We start from the raw sequence: 14,141 nt of genomic DNA, 5'->3' as shown, positions 1-14,141 counted from the left end.
CTCTCTCTCCTTCTCTTTCTCCCTCTCTCCCCCTCTCTCTCCTTCTCTCTCTCTCCGCTGTCTCTCCCTCCATCCCTCTCTCCCTCTCTCTCTCTCCTCCTCTCTCTCCCTCCATCCCTCTCTCTCTCTCCTCCATCCCTCTCTCTCTCCTCCTCTCTCTCTCTCTCTCTCTCCCTCCATCCCTCTCTCTCTCTCCCTCAATCCCTCTCTCCCCATCTCTCTCTCCTCCTCTATCTCTCTCCACTCTCTCTCCCCCTCTCGCTCTCCTCCTCTCTCCCTCTCTCCTCCTCTTTCTCCCTCTCTCCCCCTCTCTGTCTTTAACCTGCGTGGAACTTCATAAATGCAAACTGAATTTCAGACATTTTCCATATATTACTCTGGAACAAACAGCACAAACAGTGTTGTAAAGGACAATAAGCAGGACATTAAAGAGCAAACTTCACTTTCCCCCAGAACGACATGACCAGGAAGCGATTGCGGCTCACAGAAATTCCCACTGAAAATAACAAAGTAACAACCCGAGCTTCTTGCATGTTTACGAGGGCTGTCCACAAAGTATAGGTCCTTTTTATTTTTTTCAAAAACTATATGGATTTCATTCATATGTTTTTACGTCAGACATGCATGAACCCTCATGCGCATGTGTGAGTTTTTCTATGCCTGTCGGTGACGTCATTCGCCTGTGAGCACTCCTTGTGGGAGGAGTCGTCCAGCCCCTCGTCAGAATTCCTTTGTCTGAGAAGTTGCTGAGAGACTGGCGCTTTGTTTGATCAAAATTTTTTCTAAACCTGTGAGACACATCGAAGTGGACATGGTTCGAAAAATTAAGCTGGTTTTCAGTGAAAATTTTAACGGCTGATGAGAGATTTTGAGGTGACACTGTTGCTTTAAGGACTTCCCACGGTGCGAGACGTCGTGCAGCGCTCTCAGGCGCCGTCATCAGCCTGTTTCAAGCTGAAAACCTCCACATTTCAGGCTCTATTGATCCAGGACGTCGTGAGAGAACAGAGAAGTTTCAGAAGAAGTCGGTTTCAGCATTTTATCCGGATATTCCACTGTTAAAGGAGATTTTTTTAATGAAAGACGTGCGGACGGGTCCGCGCGTCGGGACGCAGCCGGCGCAGTCGGCGGCACAGGAAAAACACCTCCGTGTTGATAACCATTTGTAAAATCCAGGCGGCTTTTGATGGCTTTCAGTGGAGTGACTATATGAGAAATTGTTTAACAGCTGGACATGTTCCAACTTGTCCTTAAGGCTTCCAACAGAGGTGTTTTTCCTGTGGCGGAGCGTCGCGGCGGTCCGACAGGCGTGGAAAAACTCACGCATGCGCACGAGGGTTCAAGCATGTCTGACGTAAAAACATATGAATGAAATCCATATAGTTTTTGAAAAAAATTAATAGGACCTATACTTTATGGACAGACCTCGTATATAAAACAAACATAATGACAATGTCTAAAAAGTTTAAGCATAATATACAAAGAGGTTTATGTTGCGATGTTCAGGCTTGGGGAGTAACGGAATACATGTAACGGTGTTACGTAATTAGAATATAAAAAAAGGCAACTTCCGCTTCCGCTACACTTACAGAAAAAAAGACGTATTCAGATTACAGGTATATTTAGTACAAATGGGGATTAGTTTGCAGATTACAATTTTAATGCATTTTATGATATTATCTGTATATAATGTATTTTTTTTCTTTGAAACGAAAACGTCCCTTCATGGACAGACAAAATATTGATGAAGTATCTGGATGTTAACAGTGTTGCCACAGTTACTTTGAAAAAGTAATCCAATTACTGATTACTGATTACTCCTTGAAAAAGTAACTTAGTTACTTTCCTGATTACTCAATTGTAAAAGTAACTAAGTTAGATTACTAGTTACTTTTTTAGTTACTTTCCCCAGCTGCCGACAACAACCCTCTGCCACCTCAACATGACAATGATACTGTTGTGTGGGCTGCTGAAGAGGAGGTACTGCTGGCCCACCACCACCAGAGGGCGCCCTGCCTGGAGTGCGGGCTCCAGGCACCGGAGGGCGCTGCCGCCTCACAGGAGCAGCCAGGGTGACAGCTGTCACCCATCACCTGAGACAGCTGATATCAATCAACAGGGAGGTATATCAGCAGGACGGCATCTCCACCTCATTGCCGAGATATCGCTCTACCAAGGAGGTAACGAACTCAGCCAGCCATACGGATTAATCCATTGTTGCTTGTGTGTAAAACGACTGAAGACTGAAAAGGACGTATTTGGATAAGTACTCTTATTCCCACATTACAGCGTTGTTTCTGAGTAGAGGTGGAGGTGGTGTTTTCCACCCCACGTGTTGTTGGGTGCAGCCGCACCCAAATCTGACTGTTTCTGTTCCTCGCCAGCAGTACCGGATCCGACGAGCGGAGGCAGTGATCACCTGGGAGTTCGGGACTTGGCGGCTCCAGTATTCCCGGGGTTCGGTGGCAGAGGAAATCGGGTGGTTCCGGTTCGACTTGGACAGACGTCTCCTATCGTCGAGCCTGCCCACACGACACCGTTGGAATTCGACTTGTGACCAAAATTGTAATTTGTTGTGTTTGTTGTGCGTGTTCACAACAGTAAAGCTTTGTTATTTGACTTTCTTCATTGTCCGTTCATTTGCGCCCCCTGTTGTGGGTCCGTGTACTGACACTTTCCCAACAGGATATCTCGGCCATCGTCATGGATCCCGAGGGGCGTCAACCGGCTGTTGAACGGCCAATGGAAGAACAGGACGCGCAGGCGTCCGCAGGAGGGGTAATCGGTGAGTTGCAGCGGATCCTCACCGCTTTCACGACTCGGTTAGATTTGATGACCGAGCAGAACGTCCTCCTGAACCGCAGGGTGGAGGCTCTCGCCGCGCAGGTGGAAGCGCGCCCTCCGGGCGCCGCTGCGGCTCTCCCTCCCGTAGACCCTGTACGTAACATAGACGTTCCACTGGTTGTTCAACGACCCCTCCCACCTTCCCCGGAAGCATACATAAGCCCCCCAGAGCCGTACGGAGGCTGTGTGGAGACGTGCACGGATTTTCTGATGCAGTGTTCGCTAGTCTTCGCACAGCGTCCTGTTATGTACGCGACCGATGCTAGCAAGGTAGCTTATGTAATAAACCTGCTTCGCGGTGAGGCACGCGCTTGGGCTACAGCGCCCTGGGAGCAGAACTCATGGCTCCTTCAGACATATGATGGGTTTGTGAGGGAGTTCAGAACCGTGTTCGATCACCCCAATAGAGGAGAAACCGCTTCAACAGTGCTACTGTCAATGAGACAGGGGCGTCGGAGCGCAGCTGCCTATGCAGTCAACTTCCGCATCGCGGCTGCGAGGTCCGGCTGGAATAGCACTGCCCTCCGCGCCGCCTTTGTAAACGGACTGTCATTGGTTCTTAAGGAGCACCTGGTGGCTAAGGACGAACCGCGGGATTTAGATGGGCTTATCGATCTGGTCATACGATTAGACAATCGGTTAGAAGAACGTCGTCGGGAACGAGACGAAGGGCGTGGCCGGGCACGCGCCGTCCCTCTCCCTTCCGGTTCCGACCGCATCCCGCCTTCCCCACGCTCCACGGCTCCGGCGCTCCGTGTGGCTACAGCTCCCCCTGCTGACGAAGCTATGGACACGAGCAGGGCAACATTTAGGGCACCAGATGCACAGAGGAGGCAGGCCCGCGGAGTATGTTTTGATTGTGGCTCGACAGAGCACCAAGTGAGAGACTGCCCCGAGCGGTTAAACACCAACGCCCGCCCCTAGAGACTGGGCTAAGGGTGGGCCGAGACATTCACGTGGGACACACCCACATTGCCACACGACTCCCAGTTACGATCCTTTATGAGGAATCAACCCTGAAAGCTCCAGCACTGGTGGACACGGGCTCTGAAGGGAATCTGTTGGACAGCAGATGGGCCAGGGAGATAGGGCTCCCTCTGGTGGCGCTTACCTCGCCTGTGCAGGTGCGAGCACTAGATGGCTCCCTACTCCCTCCAATCACGCATAAGACACCACCTGTAACCCTGGTGGTGTCCGGAAATCACCGGGAGGAGATCGAGTTTTTTGTGACTCCTGCTACCTCCCGAGTGACTTTGGGGTTTCCCTGGATGTTGAAACACAATCCCCGGATCGATTGGCCGTCCGGGGTAGTGGTTCAGTGGAGCGAGACCTGCCATCGGGTGTGTTTAGGTTCCTCGGTTCCTCCCGGCTCCCAGGCTAAGGAGGAGGTCAGAGTCCCGCCCAATCTGGGGATGGTGCCGGTGGAGTACCACGACCTTGTCGACGTGTTCAGCAAGGATCTGGCGCTCACCCTTCCCCCCCACCGTCCTTATGATTGTGCCATTGATTTGGTTCCGGGCAGTGAGTTCCCGTCCAGCAGGCTGTACAACCTCTCACGGCCTGAGCGCGAATCAATGGAGACCTACATCCGGGACTCGTTAGCCGCCGGGTTGATCCGGAATTCCACCTCCCTGATGGGTGCAGGTTTCTTTTTTGTGGGTAAAAAAGACGGCGGTCTTCGTCCATGCATTGATTATAGGGGACTGAACGAGATCACGGTTCGCAACCGATACCCGTTGCCCCTGTTGGATTCGGTGTTCACACCCCTGCATGGAGCCCGAATCTTCACCAAGCTCAATCTTAGAAATGCGTATCACCTGGTTCGGATCCGGAAGGGAGACGAGTGGAAGACGGCATTTAACACCCCCTTAGGTCACTTTGACTACCTGGTCATGCCGTTCAATCTCACAAACGCTCCCGCGACTTTCCAAGCGTTGGTTAATGATGTCTTGCGGGATTTCCTCCACCGGTTCGTCTTCGTATATCTGGACGATATACTCATCTTTTCTCCGGACCCTGAGACCCATGTTAAGCATGTACGTCAGGTCCTGCAGCGGTTGTTGGTGAACCGGCTGTTTGTGAAGGGCGAGAAGTGTGAGTTCCACCGCACGTCTTTGTCCTTCCTGGGGTTCATCATCTCCTCCAACTCCGTCGCTCCTGATCCGGGTTGCGGCGGTGAGAGACTGGCCCCAACCCACAAGCCGTAGGAAGCTGCAACAGTTCCTCGGCTTTGCAAATTTCTACAGGAGGTTCATTAAGGGCTACAGTCAGGTAGTTAGCCCCCTGACAGCCCTGACCTCGCCAAAAGTTCCCTTCACCTGGTCGGATCGTTGCGATGCCGCGTTCAAGGAGTTGAAACGGCGTTTCTCGTCTGCACCCGTTCTGGTGCAGCCCGATCCTAGTCGCCAGTTAGTGGTTGAAGTGGACGCCTCGGACTCAGGGATAGGAGCCGTGCTGTCCCAGAGCGGGAAGACCGATAAGGTCCTTCACCCGTGTGCCTATTTTTCCCGCAGGTTGACCCCGGCCGAACGGAACTATGACGTCGGCAATCGAGAACTCCTTGCGGTGAAAGAGGCTCTTGAGGAGTGGAGACATCTGTTGGAGGGAACGTCCGTGCCATTCACGGTTTTCACTGACCACCGGAACCTGGAGTATATCAGGACCGCCAAGCGGCTGAATCCCAGGCAAGCCCGCTGGTCACTGTTCTTCGGCCGTTTTGACTTCCGGATCACCTACCTGTCCCAGGACCAAAAACCAAAAATCAGACGCTTTGTCCCGGGTACATGAAGACGAAGTCAGAACAGAGTCGTCGGATCCCCCGGATCCCATCATCCCGGAGTCCACAATCGTGGCCACCCTCACCTGGGACGTGGAGAAGACCGTCCGGGAGGCCCTGGGACGAAACCCGGACCCCGGAACCGGGCCGAAGAATAGACTCTACGTCCCACCAGAAGCTAGGGCTGCGGTTCTGGACTTCTGTCACGGTTCTAAGCTCTCCTGTCATCCTGGGGTGCGAAGAACCGTGGCAGTCGTCCGGCAGCGCTTCTGGTGGGCGTCCCTGGATGCCGACGTCCGGGGTTACATCCAGGCCTGTACCACCTGCGCCAGGGGCAAGGCCGACCACCGCAAGACATCGGGATTGCTACAGCCGCTGCCCGTGCCTCATCGCCCCTGGTCTCACATCGGCCTGGATTTTGTCACGGGCCTTCCGCCGTCCCAGGGAAACACCGTCATCCTCACGATAGTGGACCGATTCTCCAAGGCGGCCCACTTCGTGGCCCTCCCGAAGCTACCAACGGCCCAGGAGACAGCGGACCTCCTGGTCCACCACGTCGTCCGTCTGCATGGGATACTATCAGACATCGTCTCCGATCGCGGTCCCTAGTTCTCCTCGCACGTCTGGAGGAGCTTCTGCCGGGAACTGGGGGCCACGGTCAGTCTCTCGTCCGGGTATCACCCCCAGACCAACGGGCAAGCAGAATGGGCCAACCAAGAGATGGAGCAGACCCTATGTTGTGTGACAGCCGCGCACCCGACGGCCTGGAGTACCCACCTGGCCTGGATCGAGCACGCCCACAACAGTCAAGTATCATCAGCCACCGGCCTCTCCCCTTTTGAGGTGTGTTTGGGGTATCAGCCCCCGTTGTTTCCGGTGGTTGAGGGAGAGGTCGGTGTGCCCTCGGTCCAGGCCCACCTACGGAAGTGCCTTCGGGTGTGGCGTGCCGCCCGTTCTGCTTTGTTGAAGGCCCGGACGAGGGCGAAGACCCATGCAGACCGGCGGCGGACCCCGGCTCCCACGTATCGTCCTGGGCAGGAAGTGTGGTTGTCCACCAAGGACATTCCCCTACAAGTGGACTCCCCGAAACTACAGGAACGATACATTGGTCCGTTCAAAATTCTCAAGGTCATCAATCCCGCCGCAGTAAGGCTTCAGCTTCCGGCCTCACTGCGGATTCATCCAGTATTCCATGTTTCCAGAATCAAACCTCATCACACCTCACCCCTCTGCACTCCGGGTCCGGCACCACCTCCTGCCCGGATCATCGACGGCGAGCCGGCTTGGACTGTGCGCCGGCTCCTAGACGTCCGACGGATGGGCCGGGGTTTTCAGTATCTGGTGGACTGGGAAGGGTACGGCCCCGAAGAACGCTCCTGGGTGAAGAAGAGCTTCATCCTGGACCCGGCCCTCCTGGCCGACTTCTACCGTCGCCACCCGGACAAGCCTGGTCGTGCGCCAGGAGGCGCCCGTTGAGGGGGGGGGTCCTGTTGTGTGGGCCGCTGAAGAGGAGGTACTGCTGGCCCACCACCACCAGAGGGCGCCCTGCCTGGAGTGCGGGCTCCAGGCACCGGAGGGCGCTGCCGCCTCACAGGAGCAGCCAGGGTGACAGCTGTCACCCATCACCTGAGACAGCTGATATCAATCAACAGGGAGGTATATCAGCAGGACGGCATCTCCACCTCATTGCCGAGATATCGCTCTACCAAGGAGGTAACGAACTCAGCCAGCCATACGGATTAATCCATTGTTGCTTGTGTGTAAAACGACTGAAGACTGAAAAGGACGTATTTGGATAAGTACTCTTATTCCCACATTACAGCGTTGTTTCTGAGTAGAGGTGGAGGTGGTGTTTTCCACCCCACGTGTTGTTGGGTGCAGCCGCACCCAAATCTGACTGTTTCTGTTCCTCGCCAGCAGTACCGGATCCGACGAGCGGAGGCAGTGATCACCTGGGAGTTCGGGACTTGGCGGCTCCAGTATTCCCGGGGTTCGGTGGCAGAGGAAATCGGGTGGTTCCGGTTCGACTTGGACAGACGTCTCCTATCGTCGAGCCTGCCCACACGACACCGTTGGAATTCGACTTGTGACCAAAATTGTAATTTGTTGTGTTTGTTGTGCGTGTTCACAACAGTAAAGCTTTGTTATTTGACTTTCTTCATTGTCCGTTCATTTGCGCCCTCTGTTGTGGGTCCGTGTACTGACACTTTCCCAACAGATACCTGTTTTGCCAAAACTCACTTTATAGTCAACCTTTCTTGACTTCAATGAAAATAAATACTTGCTTTATAAAAAGTAAAATAAAGACCTCTCTCTTGACCTCATATTTAACTGTTGACAGCACTGTAACAGTAAAACTTGCAATTTCGAACCTACATTGTTTATAAATGTAACTATTAAATTCTAACATTTTTCTAACATTTAAATTCTCTCTAAACATTTTACTTGTCGAAATTATTATTATTTTAAGCAATATTAGTAGTTGTAATAAAAAACGGCTTCAAAACTGGACCTTTAATCTAGGGGTGTTGTGGGGGAGGGGGGCACATCCTTGCCCCACGTCCCCATTCCATCTGGATTCGCCCCTGCTTTGGCGTTTGAGCACAAAGAATGGATAACATTTATTTATGCAGGAAAACAGGACCAGATTTACAGGTAAGAAAGTTTTATTGCGTTTTCACATCATGTGGTCCTCAGAAAGAGAGTTTAGGTGCATTTGAGTGGAAAATAGTCAGGGGTGTAGGTTTGCATATGGACCATAGGGACAAGTCACAACCAATATTTTGGGATGGCAAAATAGTCCCTACCAATATTTAGCATTTTTGTTTATATAACAAAATCATTCACTATTTTTCTGCGAACTCGATACTATAATTTTAGTCGTCATGTTTTGTGTTTTCGATGTGCCAGAATGACAGGGTTACCCATGTTGCAATTTCATTAGCTCACGTTCTTCTCACATGGACGTAAACAAAGCGCATGTCGTGGCAGGCAGTGCTTCATTTGTAAAGTGGGAGGTCCCGGAGCGCAGAGGATGGGTGGCTCCGGTGCAGTGTTGCCAGATGTACGATAATTATCGTATTTGTACGATAGTTGTGCCCTCTGTACGATGTACGATCAATAATGGGAAAAAATCCAATATGTACGATAATTACAGTTGGTTGCCCAAACACGCATCTCTCTCTGACACCCAAGAATCATTTTGCAGGCGTTGCACTCAGTCGGCATCAAAGACACACCACACACAGGGCTGCTGCTGGCTTTCGGCGACCGTCATTTGAAAGCCCGCCCCCTCTCATACAGAGTAATGAGTTCCATCCAATCTCTGCAGGACAGGAAGATTCCCCAACCAACTTTTTTTTTTCGAAACTTTATTTCAACAAATGCAATAACAAACGAACAAAACACAAGAGCAAAGAGATATACAAGAAAAATAAGTGTCCATGGCATCGGATGACGACAGCGACCTCGAGGTTGAATTCGACTCTTTCTAGTCTGGTAATTAACACGTTTGTGTCCCTTCACAGAAAAAAAAAAATCTTTCTAGTCTGGTAGTGCATTTGCTTGTGCATTTGCGTTCTTTTTGTGCCATAGTTTCCCCATTACTATAATTACTGTTTAGAAATGTGACATAAAATTCTTTGTAAATTTAAAAAAAGAAATGCTAAAATAGCTACGTTGTATGCGTTTTGTTTGTGTACGATAATTTCTCCCAAAATACGATCAGTCTGAGGTTTTGGTACGATAGTTTCATATTTCATATCTGGCAACACTGCTCCGGTGCAGAAAAGCAAGAAGGGCGGGGGAGCTGGAGAACAATGCTGTGCGCCACACTTACAATAAACTGCACACCCACACAAACACGCACACACCTTCACAAATGACACTAACATCCTGCCTTTTCCTCAAAAATTACTACATTTATGTTTGCTGTCTGTCTCTGTACTTTTCTGTCACTTTTGCGCTCTTTTTCATACTTTCCCTCGTTTCAAAAGTCACCGAACGCACTGTTGGAAAGCATGGGTTCTTGGCTTGCTGTCAAATTTTTCAGAGTGCGGGCTTATATGAGAACTTACGGTAATGAGAATCAGCGGCGCACTAGTTTTTTTTTTTTATTATTATTAATTTTTTTCTCAGCGGCGCACTAGTGTGAAACGTCCCTGTTGTTCCTCTGCATTATGACATCACAGGCTTACGTTTACCGTAATACACCATATATATCATTGGAAATCGTTTTTTTGTTTTGTTTTGTTTTTTGGCAAATTAGGTTGCTAGATACCTACAACTGCATTATTGATGAAGAGAATACATTATACATCTTGGTTGCAAAAACTTTTTTTTTTTTTTGTTAGCTCCACAAGTATTTTTTTGTTGTCTTGTTCTCTCAGGTGTAGGCCTATAGAATAGATTAGTGATTTTGGGTGCAATTTTGTTATTTAAGCTATTTGTTTGTTTGCCTACACACTTAATAATGTAAATAAAGTGTTAAATATTAATAAAGTGTCGTCATATGTTATGTATTATGCTGTACTTGTGCGTCTAATGGTGTGAGTGGGTTAGGGGGTGGTGGTGGGCAGGGGGGCCGGGGGGGTATTGTCCCTACCAAAGCTGAGACCAAACCTACGCCCTTGAAAATAGTGTTAGTTGTTGACGCGTCGCGGAGGATCAGCTGTTTTTAACGAGACGATACGGAGCAGCTCAGATCAGAATTCTAAATAAAGGAGGAAAAAAAAAGTATAAAAATGTCTTTGTAAAGCTCAGTGCAGGTGTGCTGATCACCGCGCTTAAGAGGTGAGGACGAGCTGCTACAGAAAACCGTGGATGAAAAGCTCACAGCTCTGCTTAAAGTGGGCAGTTCAGTCGAACCCCGACCTCCTGCCCACGGACCAAGTTTAATGCTATCGACCCACAATGAAAAATAATAGTAACGCACAGCGACTTGGAGAAGTAACTTTAATCTGATTATTGATTTGGAAAGATTAACGCGTTAGATTACTCGTTACTAAAAAAAAGTGGTCAGATTAGAGTAACGCGTTGGCATCACTGGATGTTAATGCATTTTCAATGGAGATTCGCGACTGAACACACTGAGAAAAATACGTGTTAAAATGCCATTTTGAACTGGATATCGAGCCAGTAAAATTAAATTACATTAAATTATGTCAGGAAAGTATTAAACTTACTCTAACACACACACACATTCCCAAATATTAGTGTTGAAAGTTACACGGATCTGCGCTGTTAAGCTACGCTGCTTGGCTGAGCTGCTGCTCTGTTCAACACAACGCAGCTCCTAAAACCATTACAATACATTTATATATATTATATTTTTACACAATTATCCTTTATTGACCGAGTTCCATTCATGAAGTCAGTGGTGTGGGTACACATCTATGTTAATGTTTTCTGTGTGCAGCGGTTAAATTACAACCTGATCAGACCGTCTCAGTACATTCCTCAATGTTATTGACATCTCGCAGAACAGCAAACTCTGAATTTTTGTGAGATTTTGTGGGATTTGAAACCTCAGTAAGGCAAACAGCAGTTTAATCTCCTGTTCTGGGTTCACGGTGGTTTAAGTCCATTGCTGCTTCTTTTCTTGTCACAGCAGCTCACAAACCTTGCTGCTGTGTTTGCACGTTGTTGTACTTCACCCAAAAGATACGGAAGTTTGTCGATGTTGGTCATGCTCTCAAAGACATTTTGGGTGTTTGTGATCTGTGGGAAGTACGTGTCTCTGATGTCTTGGTACAGCGGGCAGGTGGTTAGGAAGTGCAGCTCGGTCTCCACCACATGTTGTGAGTAGTGGGTGCAGTCTGTCTTCTCAGACAGGCCTATCTGTGACAGCCTTTCTCCACGGCAAGGCTGTGCTCACTAAGTCTGTACATGGTCAAGGAGTTCCTGAGCTTTGAGTTGGCCACAGTGCTATGGTATTCTGCCACAGAGTACTGTCTGCTTAGGTGGAAATAACATTCCAGTTTACTCTGGTTTTTGGCCGATTTTTTTCCAATGCATCACATAATTTTCTTTTTGTTATGTCCGCCAAGAACTTAATTAAATCACCTGTGTTTATTTATTTACTTGTCTGTCTGTTAGCAGGATTACATCAAAACTACTGCACAGATTTTTACAAAATATTCACCACAGATATTATGCCATGGAAGAATTCATTAAATTTTGAAGTTGATATGGATCCGGATTCTGGATCAAATCTCACTTTATATAGGCTTTGAAGGATTACTGTTAGCAGGATTATGTCAAAACTACTGCACAGATTTTGACAAAATATTCAGCATTGATACATATTAGGCCACGGAAGAACGCATTAAATTTTGGAGGTGATCCAGATCCGAATCCGTATTCTGGATCAATTTCACTTTGTATACTCTTTGAAGGATTACGTCAAAACGACTTCAGGGATTCACACCAAATTTGCACCACAGATAGATATTAGGCCATGGAAGACTCCACTGAATTCTGGAGGTGATCCAGATACGCATCTGGATCGAGATTCACTTCATATAGGCTTTGAAGGATTATGTCAAAACTACTTCACGGAGTCTCACCAAATTTTCATCATGGATACATATTAGGCCATGGAAGACTCGATTATATAATCTTCCAGTTGTTGCATTTCTTACCTCCAGACAACGAGTGGGACATGTGGTGACTTTTTTCCATTATCTACATGTGAAATGAATGCAGACCTGCTGCCTGTCAGACAGCAGACAGCTGCCTGTGCGGTGCTGCGCTTCACCCGTTTCACGTCACTCTTCTTATGTTCTGTGACCAAAATGTGATCACAGAAGACACAATTTTTTTTTTTTTTTACATTGCATGTTTAATTTGGGCTTTTTTGTGTGCATCTGTGTGTGCCTTTTATTTTTGACACACTCAGCGATAGTAACCATCAACTCCGTCACCTGTCAAAAGTTTTGTAATAAATAAATTTAGGAATATTACCATCATATGTTCTTTTGTTATAATCCAGATCATAAAGCTCTGTGTTTGGCAAAAGAGCAGAAAAGTGGATTCCTGAGAGCCCGATAGCAGTCATGAGACCTTTTTTTCAGTTGCTGAAATTATATGAAAGTCTGTGTATTCATTCCCAATCATAGAAAGCGCAGTAAAAGGAGTTCATTATTTAATGTTGTATGTCAAAATGTCAACAGATCATTTCTCTGAGTGGCTGCATCCTGCACGTGGCATGCATGAATGAACCTGTGTCCATATTTGACATCATGATGTGTCCACAGTTTAATCGCAAATTAAAACACAATGCAGATTTTATTTTTTGAAAATTGACCAGAACAGTTGATAAATTGCACAGCTCTCTACAGAGTAAGTGAGTGGGGCAGCGGAATTTTTTTTAGTCAATTCATAGTTGCAGTATTCTAGAAAATCCATACATGGCCGGATGGATAAAATGCTCAGGTTTTGGCTCCATTATCCAACCCCTAATTGGATTCAAACCATCGAGTGAAAAACACACCACTGTGACTCCAGTTTGTCCTGTGTCTGAGATTCATACTTTGACAAACACAAACTGGAAGTCCAACAGATTGATCAAGTAAGATTTATTACTGCTGCTTTCAGCAAAAGCCAGTCAGTAACAATAAAGACAGAATTTTCAGGTATTAAACATAACATTCTTGAGACTTGCAAACATTAAAGGCAGTATGGAATTAATAACAGGAAGCTGACAAATTCTTATTTTGACAAAAGTGACATTATACAACCCCTGGCAAAAATTATGGAATCACCGGCCTCAGAGGATGTTCATTCAGTTATTTTATAGAAAAAAAGCAGATCACAGACATGACACAAAACTAAAGTCATTTCAAATGGCAACTTTCTGGCTTTAAGAAACACTATAAGAAATCAAGAAAAAAAGATTGTGGCAGTCAGTAACGGTTACTTTTTTAGACCAAGCAGAGGAAAAAAATATGGAATCACTCAATTCTGAGGAAAAAAATATGGAATCACCCTGTAAATTTTCATCCCCCAAATTAACACCTGCATCAAATCAGATCTGCTCATTGACATTGACCCTATGTCATGACATTGACCCTATGTGTCTTTTTGCAAGGAATGTTTTTGCAGTTTTTGCTCTATGGCAAGATGCATTAACATCTTGAAAAATGATTTCATCATCCCCAAACATCCTTTCAATTGTCCAAAATATCAACATAAACTTGTGCATTTATTGATGATGTAATGACAGCCATCTCCTCAGTGCCTTTACCTGACATGTAGCCCCATATCATCAATGACTGTGGAAATGTACATGTTCTCTTCAGGCAGTCATCTTTATAAATCTCATTGGAAAGGCACCAAACAAAAGTTCCAGCATCATCACCTTGCCCAATGCAGATTCAAGATTCATCACTGAATATGACTTTCATCCAGTCATCCACAGTCCACAATTGCTTTTCCTTAGCCCATTGTAACCTTGTTTTTTTCTGTTTAGGTGTTAATGATGCCTTTCGTTTAGCTTTTCTGTATGTAAATCCCATTTCCT

The sequence above is a fragment of the Thalassophryne amazonica genome, chromosome 3 (assembly GCF_902500255.1).
Source record: "Thalassophryne amazonica chromosome 3, fThaAma1.1, whole genome shotgun sequence".
Taxonomy (NCBI): domain Eukaryota; kingdom Metazoa; phylum Chordata; class Actinopteri; order Batrachoidiformes; family Batrachoididae; genus Thalassophryne; species Thalassophryne amazonica.
Note: the sequence above shows the minus strand (reverse complement) of the source record.